The sequence below is a fragment of the Bos indicus genome, chromosome 20, assembly GCF_029378745.1.
Source record: "Bos indicus isolate NIAB-ARS_2022 breed Sahiwal x Tharparkar chromosome 20, NIAB-ARS_B.indTharparkar_mat_pri_1.0, whole genome shotgun sequence".
Classification (NCBI taxonomy): Eukaryota; Metazoa; Chordata; class Mammalia; order Artiodactyla; family Bovidae; genus Bos; species Bos indicus.
The window spans coordinates 52,843,593-52,868,123 of NC_091779.1; the positions used below are offsets into that span (position 1 = coordinate 52,843,593).

Consider the following 24,531-nt stretch of genomic DNA (forward strand, 5'->3'; position numbering starts at 1 on the left):
ACAAAACGGGTCTAAATGTTACAAAGAATTGTCCAAGAACCACAATAATCAACACTGATTCAAGGAGAAGAACAAAACTGGAGAACTGAGACTAAATGACTTCAAGAGTTACTATACATTTCAAGTAATCAAGACAGTGAAATACTGGCGAAAGGACAGATGAGTAAATCAATAGAAAAGAACAGAAACAAGACATAGACTTGCCAATATATATATATATATAGACTTGTTTTTATTGTTGTTCAGTCCCTCAGTCATGTCAGACTCTGTGACCCCATGGACGGCAGCATGCCAGGCTTCCCTGTCCTTCATTGTCTCCCAGAGTGTGCTCAAACTTATATCCATTGTGTCCCTTAGGCCATCCAACCATCTCTTCCTCTGTCACACACTTCTCTTCCTGCCCGCAGTCTTTCCTAGCATCAGGGTCTTTTCCAATGAGTCAGCTCTTCACATCAGATGGCAAAAGTATTGGAGCTTCAGCTTCAGCATCAGTCCTTTCTATAAATATTCATGGTTGATTTGCTTTAGGATTGACTAGTTTGATCTCCTTGCTCAACGAACTATCAAAGTCATCCCCAGCACCACAGTGCAAAAGCATCAATTCGTTGGCTGTCAGCCTTCTTTATGGTTCAACTCTCACATTAGTATGGATATGAGAATACTGAAGTGGGTTTCCTGTCCCTTCTCCAGTGGATCTTCCCAATCCAGGAATCAAACTGGGGTCTCCTGCATTGTAGATGGATTCTTTACCAGCTGAGCTACCAGGGAAGCTCTTCTTACAAAACTAAATATATTTTTATTATGCAATCCAAAATCATGGTCTTGGGTATTTACTTCAAAGAGTGGAAAACATATCCACACAAAAGCCTACACATTGGTATTGTTAGCAGTTTTATTCATAATTACCAAAACATGGAGGCAACCAAGATGTCCTTCAGTGGATAAGTGAATAAATAAACTGTGGTACATCCTGACAATGGATTATTACTCAGCACAAAAAAATGAGTTTTAAAGCCCTGGAAAGATATGAAGAAACCTTGAATATATGTGTATCATCATCAGTGAAAGTATCTCAGTCATAGACTCTTTGAAACCCCATGGACTACAGTCCATGGAATTCTCCAGGCCAGAATACTGCAGTGGGTAGCCTTTCCCTTCTCCAGGTGATCTTCCCAACCCAGGGATAGAACCCAAATCTCCTGCATTACTGGTGGATTCTCTACCAGCTGAGTCATAATAAGGCAATCTAAAAAGGCTATCTACTGTATGATTTCAACTCCATGACATTCTGAAAAAGACAAAACTATGAAAACTAGAAAAAGTTAAATGTTTGCCAGGAATTGACAAAGGGAATGGGAAAGTGAACAGAACACAGGATTTTAAGGGCAGTAAAAGTACTGCATATGTGTGCTAAGTTGCTTTAGTCGTGTCAGACTCTTTGTGATCCTATGGACGGTAGCCTGCCACGTTCCTCTATCCATGGGATTCTCCAGGCACAAATGCTAAAGTGGGTTGCCGTTTCCTTCTCCAGGGGATCTTCCTGACCCAGGAGTTGAACCTGGGTTTTGTGCATTATAGGTGGAGTCTTTACCACTGAGACACCAGGGAGGCCCCAAAATATTCTGCATGATACCTAATGATAAATATCATAATACATTTCTCTAAGCCCATATAATGTACAATTCCAAGAGTGAACCATATGTAAACTATGGACTTTGGGTTAATTATGATGTGTCAGTCTAGGTTTGTAAATTGTACTAAATACACCATTATGTTGGGGATGGTGATAATGAGAGAGACCATGCATATGTGAGGGCAAAGGGTACATGGAAATCTCTGGATGTCCCTTCAATTTTGCTGTGAACCTTAAACTGCTCTAACACAATAATGTCTTAATAAAATAAAATTAAATCAAAGGGCTGTAGTATTATTGTATTTATTCTATCATGTCTCTTTTTTGTTATTTTTAGACTACCTGGAAAGACTTTAGTTTCTGTGAATATAGAAGCCAATAATTTTGAAAGAGGTTTGAAATCAAGTGGAATACAATATCATATGAAAAGCTTGAAACAGTGACCTATACAGTAACTGAGAATACATTTTGAAGTGACTAAATATACTTCCTAAAATATTCCTTCTCTAGTTAGAAGTGTATTTTTCATTACTTTAAGAGCTCAGAAGTGCAAATTAGTACTTGTTGAAATTGTCTCTAAAATAATTATTACATTTTAAAATATTAGGCACATAGAAATTGCTGTAAAGGCAAGAAAGATGTGATTTAAAAGAAAAGTGAAATATATGTTTCCTAGTATGGGGACAATATTATAAATCCTTTACAGAAAGTATTTGGCTGAACCATTCCCATAAATTTGAATAAATGTTTGCAACACAGTAGATGGAGTTATTATTCATTAGTGACATCTCCTGGTTGACTGAGCAGTTTTCACTAAGCTAAGGATAATTACAAACTAATTTTCCTTTGTCAGATTTTAAACAGTTAAGTCAGTCTCACAGTCATGTCTCACCTTTTGTGACCACATGGACTACCCAGCTCCTCTGTCTATGTGATTGTCCAGGCAAGCTCACGAAAGTGGGTTGCTATTTCCTATTCCAGGAGATCTTCCCAACCCAGGGGTTGAATCCAGGTTTCCTGCATTGCAGGCAGATTCTTTACTGTCTGAGCCATCAGGGAAGTTCTAGAGGACTGTGTCACAATTAGAGTCCATGCCATGCATTATGCCATAGAAATGGAAGAAAGCATCATATTTCTAGCAATGAGGCAGAGATGAAATGACCAGTGTATACTATTGGTCTCATTAACACCAGGGCTATGATAACCTTTGCAGAAAATGTATGCTACACATAAGTGAGTCTCTATGTGCTCACATTTGAGTGTCCCTCTCATAGAACATTCAAGTGAATGACTTGAATTCCTAGTAATAAGGCATGTGAACCCTGTATCAACACTAATTCCTCAGCTCAAACTTATAAACCAGTCACACTGGATTTAAACTCTTATTTTAAGAAAGGCCATATTGAAGAGTTAAGAGTTCTGAATTAGGAATATGAGAATATACATGTTGGGAGCCTGAAACTTCTGAATAGTATGTGTTCTAAAGGACTCTGAGATATTTTTCTTTCAATATATATATAATAGTTAGACAGGTAGATGGCCTTCCTAGATGGCTCAGTGGTAAAGAACCCGCCTGCCAATGCAGGACATGTAAGAGACATGGGTTCGACTTCTGGGTCGGAAAGATATCCTACAGAAGGGCATGGCAACCTGCTCCAGTAGTCTTGCCTAGAAGATCCCATGGACAGAGGAACCTGGTGGGCTACAGCCCATGGGTCACAAAAAGTTGGACACAACTGACGCAAATTAGCACCCAGCATGCACAGACAATAGAATGGGACAATAGAATGGGAAAGACTAGAGATCTCTTCAAGAAAACTAGAAATACCCAGGGAACATTTCATGAAATGATGGGCACAATAAAGGACATAAATGGTAGGGACCTAACATAAGCAGAAGATATTAAGAAGAGATGGCAAGAATACACAGAAGAACTCTACAAAAAAGATCTTCACAACCCAGATAAGCATGATGGTGTGATCACACACCTAGAGCCAGACACCCTGGAATGTGAAGTCAAGTGGGCCTTAGGAAGCATCACTATGAACAAAGCTAGTGGAGGTGATGGAATTCCAGTTGAGCTATTTCAAATCCTGAAAGACAATGCTGAGAAAGTGCTGCACTCAATATGCCAGCAAATTTGGAAAACTCAGCAGTGGTCACAGGACTGGAAAAGGTCAGTTTTCATTCCAATCCCAAAGAAAGGCAATGCCAAAGAATGCTCAAACTACTGCACAATTGCACTCATCTCACATGCTAGTAAAGTGATGCTTAAAATTCTCCAAGCAGGCTTCAACAATACATGAACCATGGACTTTCAGATGTTCAAGCTGGTTTTATAAAAGGCAGAGGAACCAGAGATCAAATTGCCAACATCCACTGGATCATGGAAAAAGCAAGAGAGTTCCAGAAAAGCATCTATTTCTGCTTTATTGACGATGCCAAAGCCTTTGACTGTGTGGATTACAATAAACTGTGGAAAATTCTGAAAGAGATGGGCATACCAGACCACCTGACCTGCCTCTTGAGAAACCTGTATGCAGGTCAGGAAGCAACAGTTAGAACTGGACATGGAACAACAGACTGGTTCCAAATAGGAGAGGGAGTATGTCAAGGCTGTATATTGTCATCCTGCTTATTTAACTTGTATGCAGAGTACATCATTTGAAACGCTGGGCTGCAGGAAGCCCAAGCTGAAATCAAGATTGCTGGGAGAAATATCAATAACCTCAGATATGCAGATGACACCACCCTTATGGCAGAAAGTTAAGAACTAAAGTGCCTCTTGATCACAGTGAAAGAGGAGAGTGAAAAAGTTAGCTTAAGGCTCAGCATTCAGAAAACTAAGATCATGGCATCAGTCCCATCACTTCATGGCAAATAGATAGGGAAACAGTGGAAACAGTGGCTGACTTTATTTTTCTGGGCTCCAAAATCACTGCAGATGATGATTGCAGCCATGAATTAAGACACTTACTCCTTGGAAGGAAAGTTATGACCAACCTAGACAGCATATTTAAAAGCAGAGACATTGCTTTGCCAACAAAGGTCCATCTAGTCAAGGCTATGGTTTTTCCAGTGGTCATGTATGGATGTGAGAGTTGGACTGTGAAGAAAGTTGAGCGCCGAAGAATTGATGCTTTTGAACTGTGGTGTTGGAGAAGACTCTTGAGGGTCCTTGGACTGCAAGGAGATCCAACTAGTCCATCCTAAAGGAGATCAGTCCTGGGTGTTCATTGGAAGGACTGATGTTGAAGCTGAAACTCCAATACTTTGGCCTCCAGATGCGAAGAGCTGACTCATTGGAAAAGACCCTAATGCTGGGAAAGTTTGAGGGCAGGAGGAGAAGGGGACTACAGAGAATGAGATGGTTGGATGGAATCACCGACTCAATAGACATGGGTTTCGGTGGACTCTGGGAGTTGGTGATGGACAGGGAGGCCTGGTGTGCTGCGGTTCATGGGGTTGCAAAGAATCAGACACGACTGAGCGACTGAACTAAACTGTACTGAACGCTCAGACAGGTATGTAATCAAGATCTCCAAACTACTTCAAATCTCTTTTTCTTAACTGTGCTCCCAAGACATCTTCCTACTATTTCCTGTTTTAACTGTGGCTCCTCCTCATTCCTCTGACTTTAAAGGGCTCAGTCTTAACCTTTCATTTTATGGAGTTTATAATATATGTGTACGTCATCATTTCCACACTGATAGTAAATTACCAAATATTTTTATGCAGTTTCAAATTTTCTACTGGATGCCAATATCATCTCTTATGTCGTTTCTCCCTGGATGAGGACCAGTAATTCTTAACACTTCTTGCCTATTTTTTATGGCACTTGATAAAATCATTTTATCAATTATTAAACAATGATTTTACATTCAATACATACAAACTTATTTAAGTATATACTTTTATCTCTCACTCTCCACAATGTAAGCATCATGAGGGTGGTTGTTTTGTCTCTTTTGGTCACTGCTGTATCCTTAGCACGAATAATAAGGTTTGGTACATATCAGGTATGCAGTAAATCATTATTGCATGAATGATCTATAAGTTTTAGGAAAAAGAGTTCATAGCAAATTACATCTTCACCTAAAGTCTTGCTAAGATAATTTTAGTAAGAATAAGAATAAGTCTTATGCCATTTACTTTTAAGTTCTGAAAAACCTTTATTACCCTCTGAGATCACACATGTTTCCTTTTATTTTTCTCCTTTTAATATTCTCTTTTCAATTTAAGCACTTCAATACAATTGAAATTATGTTGTATACATAATAAAATATGAAAAATATTCTTAATTTACTCAAACATCAGTCCCAATTATAGAATAATATACTTCATATTGATTTATAAAACTGCCTTGTTTTACATATATTTTAGGTAAATTTTAGTATTTCTTGCATTTATATTCTGATATATTTTCCATAATCTATGGTTTCAAAGTACAATATTGAATTTATGATGCATATTATTATTAATTACTATTCTTATAAGTATTATTTTATTACTTGAAATCTCTACTAATACTTTATATTTTAATATTGACTATACATTAAGAACAAAGCTAAGGTCTTCAAATAGATTATAACCCTAAGTTATTATTTGAACCTCTATGAAGAGCATATATATCTTAATCAACTGAAGTAACAGTGGTTCAGAGAATGTAACTAAAATTGTTCAAATCTCATAAGAGACTGATATTCCACTAGAGTCTCTATTTCAGAAGGCTATGATCTAAAAAAACAAAAATCTGGTAGTTCAATTTCTCTCAATATTTTGCCTCTTCAAAAACTGCTGTATTTGCTCCTCATCCTCCATTATGTCCTCATGAGTTGGATTCTTGAGTGATATTAAGAAATTTGTAATGAACTATTCCTTTCTATGGGCTTCCCTGGTGGCTCAGATGGTAAAGGATACACCTGGAAGGCAGGAGACCTGAGTTTGATTGCTGGGTGGTGATGATGCCCTGGAAATGTAAATGAAAATGGCAACCTACTCCAGTATTCTTGCCTGGGGAATTATATGGATAGAGGAGACTTGTAGGCAACAGTCCATGGTTATGTGTAGCTTTTTATGATATAAAGATTAAAAAGTTCTTCATGTATTTTTTTCTTTTTTTCTCTTCAGGACCCAATCACAGACACACATAAGAAAATATATCATCAAACATTCATAAAGTGAATTGCAAGGTAAAATTTTCCATGTAATATCTGTTATATTAAAAAGTTATAGAAATATAAAAATTGTTTCTCTTAAAGATTTTATATTCTTAGATATTTAGAGGTTTGACAGAACAATTTCTTTTGTGTTTTAAAATTCACTCTCTAAAAATATACCATTATTTTCTCTAATAAAATTTGAACTCATTCTTATGGCACATTTTTCAAATGTTATAGAACCAGCAAAGGTACCTTGATATTAGACTGACTTTCATAAGTATTTCTAAAAATAGTTTTAAGGGAAAGCTCAAGGAAGAGACTGATAATGCAAAATAGATAAAAACTTAACATTCAGATAACTCAATTAATGGTATATTACTATATTTCAATATAAAAAAAAACTATTTCTAAAATGTACTTTTATGTATGTGTGGGCTTGGAATACATCAATAAATCAGATTATGCATTTTTGTTAATCATTTGAACTTGTTGCTAGATGTAGATCTCTTTCCTAATGAGCACTGAATTTATTTGTGTTTTATAATGTCTTTCAACATCTGACTCTAGAGGTATAACTGTTCCTGGCTATTAATCATAATTTATCTGTGTAAATCTGTTTTATAGATCAGGTTTGTTAAAACAATGATGCTTATATTTAAATAATATATATAATAGGTATAGATACTGAAAATTTAGTAAGTAGTAGATAAAAATAATAGTATACCCTCTATTATTTTGGTAACTAATGAGATCTGATATAAAACTGACTTGCATTATAAGAAATATCTTGAATACCTGAATTTCTTGTGAGAAGATGAAATATAAGGATATAAGCCATGAGATCAGAAGTTCTGTTTTCATTTATTTTCTGTAAAATATACTTTGCTGTACATATTCTATATAATTGGCTGGCTTTTATGGTAAGTATGCAAATATCTTATTAAATCCTGCTCATTGGTAGCAACAAAAATAATGAAAAATGCCAGCATATCAAAGCAACCAACATTTTCAAAGTTGAATTCTGTTGTTTTATATAATGTGCTTTTCATTATTTTAGAAAGACACCTCTATGTATGGATGTTTGGTGGTACTCTTTTAAATGTAAAAACAAACAAACTCTAAACCATTGTATTCCATTCAATTAAAAAAAAAAAAAAAGATATGCGGTAATACAGTTTTCAAGTGTTGATCTCCCTGCCTCATCCCTACCACCCGTATCTGTCCTGAGTCCTCCACTTGGGACACCGTGAACTTGACCATGTCAGAAAACCCTATCAAGAATGAGTTTTGTTTTTTTTTTTAATCATATAGGTTCAAAATGTATTTGCTTTGGAGACCAGTTTTGTTTGAAAATGCTTTGTGGGATTCAGAAACACATAGGAGTAAAAGAAAAATAAAAATTTGTGTTATGAAACTTTCTGTGCCAAACATATAATAGCTTAATCATCTTAATAATAAATAAATTACTTTCTAACAAATAAACAAGACTTTACCTATCATCATGAGTATATTTCATTGTTACAAAAAAATAATGTAGGTTTGTGTATGTGAAAATTTATATCCATTTTCATTCTGTAGGATTTAAATGAAACATAAATAACTTTGAAAATTGAAACACTAGTGTATAATTTATTATGTTATTTATTATATTTATATTTTACAGTGTCATCCTTAAGATTGTAGGTAATTGAAACAGAATTATATTTACACTGAATCATTTGTTCTGCCTGTGAGAACTAAGATTCATGGCATATATTCAGAAAGGGTTATATTAGAACAAGCATGGCATCACATATTTTATTGTCTTATCAGGTAAAGCTTAATTAGATTTTTAATGTTAGCCCAAGTTTCCATGCCTTTAGGTCATATTTATACAGAGGTATATGGAAAATAAACAGTATGATACTGTTTATAAGTGAATTTAAGTATAAATTTAACTATAAGTGTGTCTGTTAAATTCAAAATTAATGCAGCTTATTTAAAAAGGAGAAAATGAAAAAAGCTAAAAATGATTTTATACTGTTTGTGAATTGAAGTTTAACCATATATTTATGTTGATTTTATGTGAAATCTCACTTAAACTTTGACTCTTGAAAGTCATCTTCAACTCCATTGTAAAATACATTAATGATATTTGAGGATGTAACTATAAAGACAATACAGTATTTAATAAATTAAGACAGGTGTAAGATAAATATCCTTGAGAAAGGAAGTTTTTGCCATTAAATTGATTAGTATGTTTGCAATTTTACTCTCAATCTACATCTTTAAAAAGAAAATCTCCAGTTTACAACCAACAGTGTCCTACATAAAGGGCTTGCATTTCAGAAGATTATTAATACCTCAATCCTCTTCTGTAATATCACCGGAAATCTTTCCTCAAATTTTTCTTAGAAAGGCAATTTTCATAAAGGCACATGTTCACTTTTAATTTGTGATTAAATTGTCTCTAATAGACAAATCAATCAAATTCAAAATCAATAGAATTAAAAATAAACCTGTTGAATGTTTAATGGAATAGAACCAAAAACTCCATTTCTATGTTATAAAATAGTTGATAGCTGTTCCATAATTAAAAAAAAAATATTTCAACTTTGACAGACTGTTGAATAATAAAATTTTCTATATTTAAATGAAGTTTGTGTGAGTATATAATTTATACATATTGACACTTGAAGCTTATCTCATGTCATTTTCAATAGATTATTTTTATCTTTTACAAAAATTGCATAATACATCTTTACTTAAGTTACTTAATATTTATTCATTGCTTTTATCATCTCAAAAATGTGAGTACTACATAGTCCTATTCTATAAATTTCTACAAATATTACTTCATACAGTTTATATAATGTTTGTTATACTTAATTATAGTTTCAGATTTTTCTGTTTATTTGTTTTCATGTACTTTCTTATAAGTATTCCTTACATAATTACATAGAGAAACCAAATAAATTGCATAACTCTGATATAAACACACAATAGATAGTAAACTTTTATAGTCATTTATATGACTACATCTTACAAATTGCTAGTATTAAATGCTCCCATTGATTGGTGTTTATAAACTTATTTACTCCTTAAAGCTTTGCTGTGATATAGGTATGATTACTACAATCCTTGAGAGGAGAACTGTGGATAAAATAGAAATGGCATGATTTTATAGGACTTTAGACAGTTATTTTAAAAGTATAAAAGAATGTAATGTAAAAAGTAATTATATTGAGTTCAAAGTTTGCTCACACGTTTAAGTACAGAGGAGTAAAACTTACAGTCAAATGACGCCAGACAATCCTCAGTGGGCCTCTATCTACAGAATGTTTCCTGGGATTGGTGCTTGTCTGGATTTGGTTAAACTGGTAAAAACTCTGGTTTATAGTTGCAGTCATTAGGGTGTGTGGAGGTAATTGTGAAAATTAGGGATTACCCTACTAAAGAGAAAAGGGGCTCTCAACATTTTCATTGCTGGTGCTGCCATTTGGTTGAATATTAGAGTCCATGGCAAGGAGAACAGAGAAGACAATGGCACCCCACTCCAGCACTCTTGCCTGGAAAATCCCATGGACAGAGGAGCCTGGTGGGCTGCAGTTCATGGGGTCGCTAAGAGTTGGACACGACTGAGTGACTTCCCTTTCACTTTTCACTTTCATGCATTGGAGAAGGAAATGGCAACCCACTCCAGTGTTCTTGCCTGGAGAATCCCAGGGATGGGGGAGCCTGGTGGGCTGCCATCTATGGGGTCGCACAGAGTCGGACATGACTGAAGTGACTTAGCAAGGAGAATGTGTGCTTATTTCTCTAGGTTGAATGTTTTTCTCTTGTCATGTAGGCATGGCAGATTTATGAGCACTGTCTATCCTCTGGAGGATGGAAGCAACCTGACAGTTCATAAGAAGAATATTATTATGTACTCTCGAGGTTCTTTCACATTTGTTGATGAGCAGCATTATCCATGTTGCTTAAAGTCAAACATTTATACCTTTCCACTTACTCAATAATGTCATCTACTTGACACATCTCACTAAAGAAATATCCTTCAACCAGGAGGCATTAAATCCATCTCTTCACTATTTAAATCTCACCAAATCTTCAACTTCATAAGAAAAATAAAAAAGCCTTCTATGAAATATTGTTTAATTCAGTGATCACACAATTTACATTAATCAGAGAAAAAGCATGTTGTGTATATAAATAAAGAATTATATTTTCTTGGGAGATAACAAAATAATCATCATATAATCATCATTGCTTTGTTTCTGAGTGAATTAATTACATATTTGAAAAAAATGAATGAATCTTTTGAAGTATACTGTCTTCTTTAACTGCAATTATTCTCAAACATTTCCTTGTTTCTAAATACTGTATCACTTTTCATTTTAATTCAATTTTCCCTTTTGCTATTATCTACCAATCTTTACTATTATTAAGTAATAATGGCTAAAAGCCAAGTCTTAAACTACTAAAACTTTCCTTTTCCCCCAGAATGTCTTTGCTTCATCTCTCACAGAATGCCAATTCTGTCTTACCAAGTCTATCTTCACAATAGTTAACTAACTGTATTGAGAAGTGTATCCATAACTTACTTGCATTTACATTCTACTTTTCATCTTTGATTTAAATTCCCTCCCCTCTTGGTAAAGCACATTACTTGGTATATGATAGATTAGTAAATATTAGTGTGTGTATGCCTTCAATGGGGTTGGAGGATATAATTGATCATATCTAAGCCTTGACGACTTTCATAAGCTTTAAATGATAGTAACCGGGCTATTAGCCTATTGAATTCTGAGATCTCTATGATGAGAAAGGCAGTGCTACACAACTGCAAGACCCTTGACACCTTACAGCATCTCAGGGAGATATCTGTGCTATAATTAAAACTGAATGCTGTACTTTTGTACCTGATAAATCCTTTAATGTAACACATTTGAACCACATGAAAAATCAGATTTCTGCTCTAAGTGACCCATTCCCTTATCTTGACAATCTTTATAAAAAAACTGGTGTGGGAGGTTCATGACTAAAATATTTACTTTTAATTCCACTAATGGTATTAACTATACCATTTGTCTTTTGCTTGTTTCACAAGATTATTATTTCTTGTATTACCAAGTTTATGACTGAGCCTTCAATTGAAATGATGACTAGACTTGCAGCAGTTGATCAAATGTATACTTCAATATATGATCAATGATTATAATAGTGTAAATCTAGAAGGCAATGGCAACCCACTCCAGTACTCTTGCCTGGGGAATCCCATGGATAGTGAAGCCTGGTTGGCTGCAGTCCATGGGGCTGCTAAGAGTCGGACATGACTGAGCGTCTTCACTTTCACTTTTCACTTTCTTGCATTGGAGAAGGAAATGGCAACCCACTCCAGTGGTCTTGCCTGGAGAATCCCAGGGACGTGGGAGCCTCGTTGGCTTCCGTCTATGGGGTTGCAGAGTTGGACACGACTGAAGCGACTTAGCAGCAGCAGCAAGGGACAAATGGTGAAGAGCTGGTTTAATGGAACATGGCTTCTAAAATACACAAAGTATCAGAGAACAGAGGTTTGGTGAGAGATGATGGAGGAACATCTTGACTAGGTTCATTAGCATGAACTAGTTTATTAGATTAGCCAGTTCTTAGGCTGAATGGTTTTAAAGGCATTAACTGAGAAGAAATGAATTGTGATTGACATTACTCTGGTAGATGAGAGGAAGAGGAGAAAACTAGAAGGACTTGGGAGGTGCTAAGCTGAGCACAAGAATAGCTGACTGTATGGTAGCTGGTTAACCTATCATATAACATTTCCTTAATTAAAAAAAAGAAAAATTCCCCAATACTGGATACTTCAACTTTATGTGTGTAAATTATTAGATGCCCAGTCCAAGCCATTTACTAAGTGGTTTGGATACACAACCGCATTTATTACTTAGCAAATGCAGTTGTCTCCATTTTATTGAGGAGGACACTAAACCTAGATTGATTGTGGGTCCTTCTGGCACCAATCCTTTGCTTTTAACCATCAGGAATGTATACAGTTATATTCAGTGAGATATGTACCATGCTTGAGGCTCACTGGTATGTAGAATTATTGGTTTCTTTCCAACTGTGGATTTATGTTTTCACTTCCTGCTTTCCTTTAAGTAAAGTACTAGAACCCCTATTTCAAATCCCTTCACAACATGTGCAAATTTTTGTTTCTTTTTGCCTAGTTTGCATACCTTTCATCAAATTCTCAATAGATCTATAACAATAAAGGGTTTTAAGTAAATTAAAAAAAAAACAAAGGGATAGAAAAAAATTGTACTGAAGTATGGATCAGTTAGAAAACACAGCTGCATTTATAAGTGGTTTCCTAATTACAGTATGCAATAATTGGTGCACACAAATAATGAATAGTCACCTGAATACAGTTTGCAAAACCTGAGAAAGAATTTTTATGAGGTAAATCTACAACAAAAAAAGGATAATAATATAACCTCTGTACACATCTTCTCATTTAATTGCAATGTGTTTAATTTGATATTCTATAAAATTAACTCATGACCAAGTCATGTAGTGAGCAACTGCAATTTGGCTCTACCACATTTTGTATTTAGTACTACTTTTACAAATCTATGTATATTTTACAAAATTTCATATACTGCTGCTCTTTCTCAAATGTTGATGGTCATTCTCTAGGTCACTGTCAGCCACTCCATCATTCCTTAAAACAACTATTACAACATCTAGATTTTATAGTGCCCTTTTTTCTTAGGATCTTGCCTGTGAATCAAAAATAGTGATTAGTCCCTTCTGAAATTTGATACCATACTTCAGTTAAAACTCAGAGCCAGGGAATGACTCCAATGTCAAGGATTTCTGTTCTACAACGGACTCTATAGGTTTTTATTGTGTTTTATGTCTAAAGTGTTTTTAATGTGTGGTGTGGTGTGTTTAAACAGGGGTCTGTGACCCATCTTAAATCATGTTATTTAATCCCTGAGTAATTTTGTATAATTACAGTATCAGGTACCAGGGAGAGGGCTGCAATGTAGATTATTATATGGCTGAGTGTTTTTCATAATCTGATGAGGTAGGTATTAATACCCCCATTTCTTCAGAGTAAAACTTAGTACTCAATCTAAATCAAGTGGGTAGTCACACTTAGGTTTTCTGGCTATAATTTTAGAATTTTCTCTTATATCACAACAGGCTTTTTTGACATCTGTTCTTTTTAACTTCCCATCGTTGTGATTTCTGTTTTACCTCAGAGAAATAAATTGCTTTTGGTCACATTTGTTTTGAGATTTAAATCCAGGCATATTTATGGGGATATAAAAATGTTTTAGAATCTCTTTTGATATAACAGCACTTGTTTTAAACTAGAATATACTGCAACATAATGTCAACTATTTCAACATTATCGCAGAAATGGTGTATCCAGATTGTTTTTGTAAGAAGGTAAAATGAAGTTTGGACTGATTTTAGTGTGAGTGCAGGTTTTATTTATTAAGCCTATGTTGCAAGGACAAGAAAAGCCATTGTAGAGAACTGAAGACACATCTACTAACAAATGGCCATTTATTCTGATTTAATGTAACTTTTGGGCACCAGTAAATCACCTGCTATGATATCAAGACAAAACAGAAGATTTTTAAGTTTTACAGCTCCATGTCAAACTGATGCTTAGCACAGTTAGACTTTTTTTTTTTTTTTTTTTTCCCCGGCCTTGACTGGGGAAATTATCTTGGTTTTTCATTTATCCCATTGATTTAAAAGTTGGATGCAGAGAAGAGGAAATTATAAATAACAAATTTTATTTAATAAAAACATAGTAAATTATGTAAAATCATGACAATTCAAAGAAATTCAATTAATTTCCTTAATTTCAGAAGTTTTAAAAATCATAATGTGTCAAGAAATATGACATTTGTACCTCTTCATCATAAGTAAACTTTATTATTTTCATTTTTACCCTCTTTAAAATAAGAAATTCTATCCTTTCCTTGTGCTTAAATCAATTTCTTAAATTTAAAAACTTGTTAAAAATGGAAATCTTTATCATTGTGGAAGCAGTCAATTTTTTGAATATGTTTTCACTGTTATTTTCCACTATTAAAATGATGAAGCTAGTCCAATATGGGCTTCAGGGTCTTGGGATACTGAATGCAGATGATGTCTAAAGGTCACCTAGCAGAACTCATAATCATACCCATAACCATATCAGAGATAGTTTTTTGAACAGAAAAATATCTGGTGCACACCTATGTATCATTCAGGCGCCCCTGGTGGCTCAGATGGTAAAGAATGGCTTTATTTGCAATGCAGGAGTCCGGGGGATTCAGTCCCTGGGTGGGGAATATCCCCTGGAGGAGGACATGGCAATCCACTCCAGTTTTCTTGCCTGGAGAATTCCATGGACGAAGGAGCCTGGCAGGCTGCAGTTCACAGGTTCCCAAAGAGTCAGACAGGACTGAGTGATTAACATTCACTTTCGCTTTATGTATCATGGCTTGGTATGACAGTCTGATTCTGAAAATATTAGTTTAGATCATGCAAAGTAGAATTTGAAACGCAAGATTCAGCACCCATCAAGAGAGGTTGTTATTCAATTGTATGTTGCTTGTATGCATGTGAGGTCGCTTTAGTTGTGTCGGACTCTTTGGGATCCTATGGACTATAGCCTGCCAGGTACCTCTGTCCAGGGGATTCTCCAGGTGAGAATACTGGACTGGGTTGCCATGCCCTCCCCAGGAGATATTCCCAACCCAGGGATCAAATCAGCAACCAGCTTCTCTTATAACTCCTGCTTTGGCAAACAGGTTCTTTATGACTAGCAACTCCTGGGAAGGATGTTGCTTGTCATTTATGGTAAATTATATTTACTTGCTTTTTTCAATCATATGTTAAAGATGACTTTTTTGAGATATTTATATTGAGTAAAATTCCTAAATACTGTATAATACTCAATATTTCAGCCATTTACCATACATTTTCAATTAAATAACACAAAATTCTTTAGCTGAGAGTCCAGAGCTCCAAGCTTTACTGACAGCTCTTGTTTTTGACCTCTGTTAGCTGTATGATCTTGAGTAATTAATGTACTCTTTCTGGGCCTTAGGATCGTTATTTAATAATTAGAAGTGGGAGTGGGTTTGTGGTTCCAAAGACACAATTCTTGAATTGAGGCTTCTCTGGTATAGTTTCTTTGGTTCAGGTTACAGTGACAAGCATGATGATTGAGTTTACTGTAATGATATATTTATTTCATTTAGAGTTCTGATTTATTTATATATTAAGATTAAATGGTAGTTTCTTAAAAAGAATATCTCAATCAAGTTCAGCTTTTGGACTCAGAATTCTGTTTAAAATAACAAAATGTAGAAATATAGTTGGAGACATAAATATTTCTATCTAGACAGGGTGTTAGATGGCACAGAATGACAGAATTTTATTAATTATAATAATGCTTTCATTCTTTTCATTCTGTAAGAAAATATATTTTTTAAAGCTTCATACTATCTAGAAGGACTTTCTTTTATATTTGGGATTTGTGATAAAAGAGTTCATCAAAATATGTAGACAAAACATAAATGCCAAAACGTTCATAATTGTTACATCTGGATGATGTATACAATGTAATTGTCCTCCAATATTCCTTTGTATAGCTTTATTGTGAATTGGTACAAATAGGAACTAAATTTATTAGGCAACTTGAAGTTAGGGATTGCACTGAGACAAAGTTCTGGTATATGAAACCTATCCTATGTATGTGCATGCATGCTAAGCTGTGTTTAGTCACTCACTCTTGTCCGAGTGTTTGTGACCCCATGGACTGTAGTATGCCAGGTTCCTCTGTCCGTGGGATTCTCCAGGAAAAAATATTGAAGTGGGCTGCCATGTCCTCCTCCAAGGGCTCTCCCCCACCCATGGATCAATCCCGTGTCTCCTGCATTGGCTGGTGGGTTCTTTACCACTAATGCCACCTGGGAAGCCCATATCCTTGACTAAATCTGTAACTTTCATTTCCTCAATTTCCTCAATCTTCTTAACTAATCTTTCAGATATCAGATCTAGATGACAATTATTTATTGAGAGTTTAAACAGTGCCTCTAAATAAGCATGATTTGTATATTTTAAAAATATGTAAATATGTCACTGAGGAGTTAGGAGTTATTATTTTTATGGAGATAGTATCTCATTTTTGCCATCAAAGCACCTGTATGTCTTTATTCCTAAACTCTCTCTCAGCCAGCAAGAAAAACACACATCACACACTCACACCATGGTCAGGAACTCCACTTTTAGGACAGACATAATGCAATGATATATGCTTAAATGTGGAATCTGGGCTCAGAGAAACCTGAGACCTGGAGACAAATCTCAGTTCTGGCACTTATGAGATATTAAGATACAGAAAATTACACCTAAATGTTTATCATCTACAAAAACAAATGAGAAAACAACAAAGGTTGTTTTGAGTAACTAATAAGGCAATCCCTGACACATATAAATATCTCAATAAAGATATCTCTATTTGACATTTTTCTGTTATCATTTGGGGCTCAAATGGTAAAGAGTCTGTACTGTAGAAGACCAGGGTTTGATCCCTGGGTTGGGAAGATACTCTAGAGAAGGGAATGGCTACTCACTCCAGAATTTTTGCCTGGAGAATCCCATGCACAGAGGAGCCAGTCAGGCTACAGTCCATGGGGTTGCAAAGAGTTGGATATGACTGAGCAACAAACACTTTCTCTTTCATTAACCAAAGGTAGAGTGCATATGTAATAAGCTTGTTTACAGATTTTCAAAAGAAGTATAAATAAAATATTCAGAAAGTCTTCTAATTTGATTGTTATTTATTTATTTATTTTACATAAAAGGAAGAAACATAAAAGGTAAAAAGAAGAAAACCATAATGATTCCTAATCTCACTGATTAACTGTATAAACCTTTCTATAATTCCTCTCTCTCTCAACTTTGTGTTTTTCTATGTCATTAAACTTTTGCAAAATAGTTTCCTATTCTTAAAGTAGTATGTAATAGATCTTTCTATTGTAAACAAGCAGCATGAAATAGCAATAAGCATTTGGAAATCACAAAGTAGTTAACTGAGCCCTTAATAGATTCCATATCCTCAGACCTCACAGGGAAGAGCCTCCGGAAATAGAAGGCAGCATGGATTTAACATAGCTTTACAGATGTTAAGATGGATTCAAGTAGAAAACAGTATAATTATAGACTATTATTAGTGTTTTGCTTTAGAACTTACCACATTGTAAATTGCCTCTGAACTTGTAAAATAAATTCAAAGATTGCTACCTATTTAGCAGCTGTTCAAGCTATTGGTTAAAATAGAAGAACGGTATAGAAAACTTAAGAGTCATTTATAAAGTTAGTAACGTATCAAATCTAGTCAATAACCATTTGTAAACACCTATGCATGAAGCATTCTTCTAAGTAATACAGAAAATTAATTTGTCTACTATTTTCATCATGTAAAGAATTTTCGTATATACCGACTCAATTGATTCTTACACGTAATTTGAATACAAAATCATGTTGAGACATTTCTCTCATTGGCAACTAAGTAATTTTACATTTTAAGCTAACTGCCTTGTTAACTTCATTGTCTTAAAAATCTAACAAATCAAAGCCATACTTGGATACTACAATTTTTTTTTTCTTTGCTATTAGCAATCATGGTAGTGTTGTATATTTTCCCTTTTCATATTCAAATATATATTTAAAATATTTGAATAATGTTTTCTCTAATATATATATATTTCCACTTTATTTAAGACTAATTAACACAGTAAATTCTCCTTTCAAGAAGTCCATATTTTCTATTTTTTCCTTAACACATGTTCAACTAATAACATGTGTACATCATTGTATCCAGATATTAAGACCCAGACCTAAGGAGACTTTAAACATACCAATACAATAGTAAAGTAATTAACCTCCAATTAAAATAAATAAATTTAATAAAAAAATGAACATCAAACCATCAAAAAATAAACATAAGCAAGGATGATGTGAAGATATATTTGGAAGATTTTTAAATATCTTCATATTCTTACTTATAAATGATTTTAACTACATTGTTGAGGTATAATTGACATTAAAAGCAACATCTGCTTAGACTATAAAATTTGATATGATTAGAAATAAATGCATACTGTGAAATTATCAACATAAGGCAGTTGACATTACTAGTATCTGGAAAAGTTCCTCTGTCCATTTGGTAATCCCCTTTTTATAATCATCTTTGCCTTTCCACCTCTTTATCTGGCACTGTATTATAGATTACTTTGTATAATTTAGAATTTTTGTAAACAGAATGACATAACATGTTCTGTTTTTGTCTAACTTCTTTCATTAAGAATCTTTATCTTTACATTTACCCATATAGAAGCATTTACCAACAGTCTAATCTTTTTTATTGCCAAGTAGTATTCCATGTATGGATATACCCTGGTTTTATTTTACCATTCATCTTTTGAGAGGTATTTGATTTGTCTCCAGATTTTAGCTAAGGAAAATGAAGTGGATAGGAACATCATACAGAGTCTTTATATAGAATTATATTTTATTTTCTTGAGTGAATGAAAAGGGTTGTAAAGGCTACATTATATGGTAGATATATATTTAGTCTTGCAAAGTGATTGTACAATTTTACATTCTCACCATTAGTATCTGAGAATTCAGGTTCATCCTTGTCTACACCTGGTATGATTGATCTTTTGGTTTTAGCTACTTTAATAGAAGTTAAAGAATAGTTAGTGGTTTTACTTTTGATTTCTCTTAGGACTAATGTTGTTGAGCATATTTTCAGGTGCTTATTTGCTTCCATATATTTTCTTGGTGAAATTTTTGTTTAAATGTTTTCCCAACTTTGTTAACCTGTTCCCTTATCGAGTTTGACCTGGGTTTGATCCCTGGATCAGAAAGATCCCCTGGAGAAGGAAATGGCAACCGACTCCAGTACTCTTGCCTGGAGAATCCCATGGAGGGAGGAGCCCGGTAGGCTACAGTCCATGGGGTTGCGAAGAGTTGGACACGACTGAGCGACTTCACTCACTAACTCACTCACTTATCGAGTTTGAGATTTGTATACATATTCTGAGTATAAATTATTTACAAGAAAAATGATTTATAAGTAATTAATCTTTTGTCATTTGTCTTTTTATTTTTTTATCATATATTTCATATAGATAATTTGACAAATAGGTAGGTATGGATATAGATTATATAATTTTGATGTCACATCTCATACATCTTTATGTTATCCAAGATCACAAACTTTTTACCTTACGTTTTATTCTAAATGGTTTAGGGTATTTCTTCTGTTTAGGTCTGTGATCCACTTTGATTTTGGTATATGGTACAAGGTGTAGACCCAATTTTTTTTCCCTAATATCATTGTTGCCAGGGCTATGTGCATGTGTGCTCAGTCGTCTTGCAGGATTAGCCTTTTTCTATTAATTTCTTGGCCCCGTTGCTGTTGTTGATTGGCCGCTCTAGTTGTTCTTTCTCATTTCTATGTGGATTTTAATTTTAGTTCGTCAGTTTCAATGAAAAACTTTACTTGGATTTCAGTTGGAATGATGTTAATTCTATAAATGAATTTGTGGAGAATAAACATCTTGATAGTATCACATCTTCTGACCCATGAACAGAATATTTCTTTCATTTTATTTTGGTCCACTTTAGTTATCCTTGTCTTTGTTTCATAGTTTTGTTATGCAGATAGTTCATATATTTTGTCAGCTTACCTTAAGTGCTTCATAAATTTTTGCTTGTCATAACTGATAATATGTTTTAATTTAACTTTCTGATTCTTTGTTGATAGTATACAGACAACCTGATTTTCTTTGTATCTGCTTTTATAACTTGCAATCTTACTGAACTAAGTATATTCACTTTTTATAGTTTCAATCAGATTTCCTATATAGATGAATATTTTATCTATGAAGAAATATCTTATACTTCTTCCTTTCCAATTTGCTTGCCCTTTTTTCTTCTTCTCACTTCAATTCCTTAACAAGAACCTCCTGTACAATAATGAAGGAATTGATGAGGATATCCCTGTGTGTTTCCTTATCTTAGGGTAAAAGGAAAACATTTTTCTTTCTGCATTAAGTATGATGATTGTTCATCTTTTGTAGATGTTCTTTGCCAGTTTGATTAAGCAATACTAACATGCAGATTTTTTTTTTCCCATAATGAAGTGCTGCAGTACTAAGTAATCCACAGGCAGGTGATCGAATCTGCAGATGTAAAATTGTGCATTCAAAAAGCTGGGATATAAAAATATAAGCATATTTTGACTGTGTGGAGGGTTAGCACCCTAACCCCTATATTTTCAAGGGTCAACAGTATATCCTATTTAGCAAGATGACATATCAAAAGGGAAAAAGAAAAAGGGACTTGTGATGGTTAAATAGCAATGCGCCCAGAACTGCTGAAATTACTCAAAGCATAAACAATCTCAAAATAATTTTGGGTGCATATTCTAAACTAACAGAATGTAACTTTAATGGTATCTTGACAAAACCAAATAACTATAATTTAAAGTTAATGAGACACTGATTTTGTTTCTTTATTTTTCAATGTATCATAGGTGCACTTGTAACATAGTTATATTTATTTCAAATATGTAGGTTTGACTTAAACTCTGTTCAAGAACCCATGGCCTGAGGATTTAAGTTCATAAAGTAATGAAACATATAGATCATTTATGACAGTAAGAAAAACCATCAAATTTAATCCTCAAATTGCCTTTTTCTCCAAGTCCCAGTATGCATGCAAAGGGCACCAATACAGCTTTCTTTATTATTAAAAAAATATATGAGAGATGAAACACTCTTTCATGTATTTTAATTAAATCATTTTAGAATCGTTTTGTTTGTTTGGCTATTGAGTCTTAAGGACAGAAAAGTTTTTGTTTTTATATTTGGCAAAACAAACTGTAAGAAGAGTTTAAATGTTTACTGTTATAAAGCTAGTATATTTTTATTTTTCCCTTTATATTCTAGCATCCATTCATATTTTAATATAAATTTATTTATTTTAATTGGAGGTTAATTACTTTACAATATTGTATTGGTTTTGCCATACATCGGCCACAGGTATACACGTGTTCCCCATCCTGAACCCCCATCCCTCCTCCTTCCCCGTACCATCCCTCTGGGTCATCCCAGTGCACCAGCCCTAAGCATCCAGTATCATGCATCGAACCTGGACTGGCAATTCGTTTCATATATGATATTATACATGTTTCAATGCCATTCTCCCAAATTATCCCACCCTCTCCCTCTCCCACAGAGTCCAAAAGACTCTTCTATACATCTGTGTCTCTTTTGCTGTCTCACATACAGGGTTATCATTATCATCTTTCTAAATTCCATATATATTTGTTAGTATACTGTATTGGTGTTTTTCTTTCTGGGTTACTTCACTCCGTATAATAGGCTCCAGTTTCATCCACCTCATTAGAACTGATTCAAATGTATTCTTTTTAATGGCTTCGTAATACTCCATTGTGCATATGTACCACAGCTTTCTTATCCATTCATCTGCCGACAGACATCTAGGTTGCTTCCATGTCCTGGCTATTATAAACAGTGCTGCGATGAACACTGGGGTACACATGTCTCTTTCAATTCTGGTTTCCTCAGTGTGTATGCCCAGCAGTGGGATTGCTGGGTCATAAGGCAATCTATTGATGGTGCTTAAAAAGTCACTGCTATGATTACCATTTTAATTTTTGTAATATATTTATAGACATTAAATTGAGATATTGAAAAATATTTTATTGTCTTAACTTGAAATAAACAAATAAGCTAAATATTTTTTATTTATTGTCAATCAGCATTATCTGGAAATCAGAACAACTCTTTCTGCTATCATGCAGAATTTTAATCTTTGCAGACTACCTAATGTCTCTAGGCCTTATATCAAAATTTGTAAACTGATGGGATTGTCAAGTGATTTCTAAAGTAATATGAATGGACTTTTTTGCCCTTTATCAATTATCACTGAAGTTTGAGCACTCAGTTACCCCTAGGAGTGACCAACCCAGCTAAAGTTCAATTTTTATATTTTTATGTTTTTCCATTTTAAAATTCATCAGTTGCTACATAATTATGGTTTTAAATTTTTGTGTATAGGTGAGATTTTGTACATAAAAGAGTTTTCAACACATCACTACAGTGACCATAGATGAACGGAATTCATGATCATGACCACCAATTCCAGTATCTCACCTGAGCATATACCTAAATCACTTGTTGATACACAGATCTCTTGCTCTGTATATTGAATCATCATTTCACATAAGTGACAGTGTTTTAACAACCATATTTTTTCCACCTCTCTTTCCTTCTCTGAGTATGCTTTTATCACATTTGTCTAATCAGGATAATGTCTCAAGAAAGCTTTTGACTGCTAATACTGACTATTTTATCCTCTACTTGTTAAGAGAAATGAGGTGAATTTTGATAGCCTTTGCTTTGTTAGATTCCAGGTAAACTATGTGTAATAGAAAATAAGGCAACTAATTCCCAGACCATATGAAATGATCAAATTCACTTTATTAAGTTGAATAAACTTGAAAAATCAAGTAGAACATAGTTAAAACATAATTTCACAAATAATATTAATAATCCATACGTATAGGAAGTGAAGGCATATATATGACATGTGAGCATATCAAGAAAGATCTAGTAATAACTAGATACATTAGTGTTAGTCCCTCAGCCATGTCCTACTCTTTGTAACTCCCTCAGGTCTTCTGTTCCTGGAATTCTCCAGGCAAGAATATTGAAGTGAGTTGCCATTTCCTTCTCTAGGGAATCTTCCCAACCCTGGGTTTGAACCGGAGCCTCCTGCATTATAGGCAGATTTTTTGCGATCTAAGTCCCTAGGAAAACTAATAACTAAGTACATTACTGGGTTTAATAAGATAGATGGTCATAAGTCTCAGTAACCTAGTATATTTTTGTTACCAACCAGATGGTTTAGACAATAATAAATTCCTATATTAGGAATTTCAGCTTTCCTCATCCCAGAAGTATATATATCAAATCACTTTTGAATTGAATGTTAAAAGAATAGGGGATATTTGATTTTGAGAAGGTATTTTAATTTGTTACCAATATCTTATAGCCTAGAGTCATCAATTCCATTTCTGTGAGTCTTTCAAAACCTTAGTAAATGATGCAGAATTATGTCTTAGGTGCCCTGATTCCTAGTGTAATTTGATATATCTGTGTCCCACACTGATCCACAAAGAACTTTCTATTATACACATATAATTATTAGAATATAAATAAATATAAAGTACTATTTCTAATTAAGAGAACATGATGCAACCTGGATCATTAAGAACTATCATTCATGGTAAATTTAGGGGGAAAAAAAAACTTACAAGTTCTATTTCATATTCCTAAAAGATATTAGGGGTATGACTAATATACAAAAGAAAAAAATAGATGCTAATAACTGCAACGCATGGAAACTAACCAAGCTGTGGCCTTCTTCATGGCTGAGTACTACAAATAATATACCTTAATGTGCTAAATTCTATAGAAAATAAACAATGAGAGTAACACTCTAATCATATATTATTAATTTATAATGCTTCTCTCAAAACAGAATCTGGGATACTATGTGAGGAAAAGACAAAATTTATACCAACTGGGCCTCTTGCCCAGAAATATAACCATACAAAAATATACATAATTAAGAGAGGAAAAAGCT

General features: G+C 34.0%; 1 protein-coding gene across 2 annotated transcripts in view; it reads left to right on the top strand.

Annotated features, from left to right (window-relative positions):
- CDH18 (cadherin 18) overlaps window positions 1–24,531 on the top strand; it is a 1,273,978-nt gene that overhangs the window by 368,248 nt on the left and 881,199 nt on the right. For both annotated transcript variants that reach the window (XM_070774814.1, XM_070774815.1), the window contains exon 2: window positions 6,764–6,825. The gene's annotated coding sequence lies outside the window, so the exon portion shown is untranslated. The remainder of the gene's footprint in view (window positions 1–6,763; window positions 6,826–24,531) is intronic.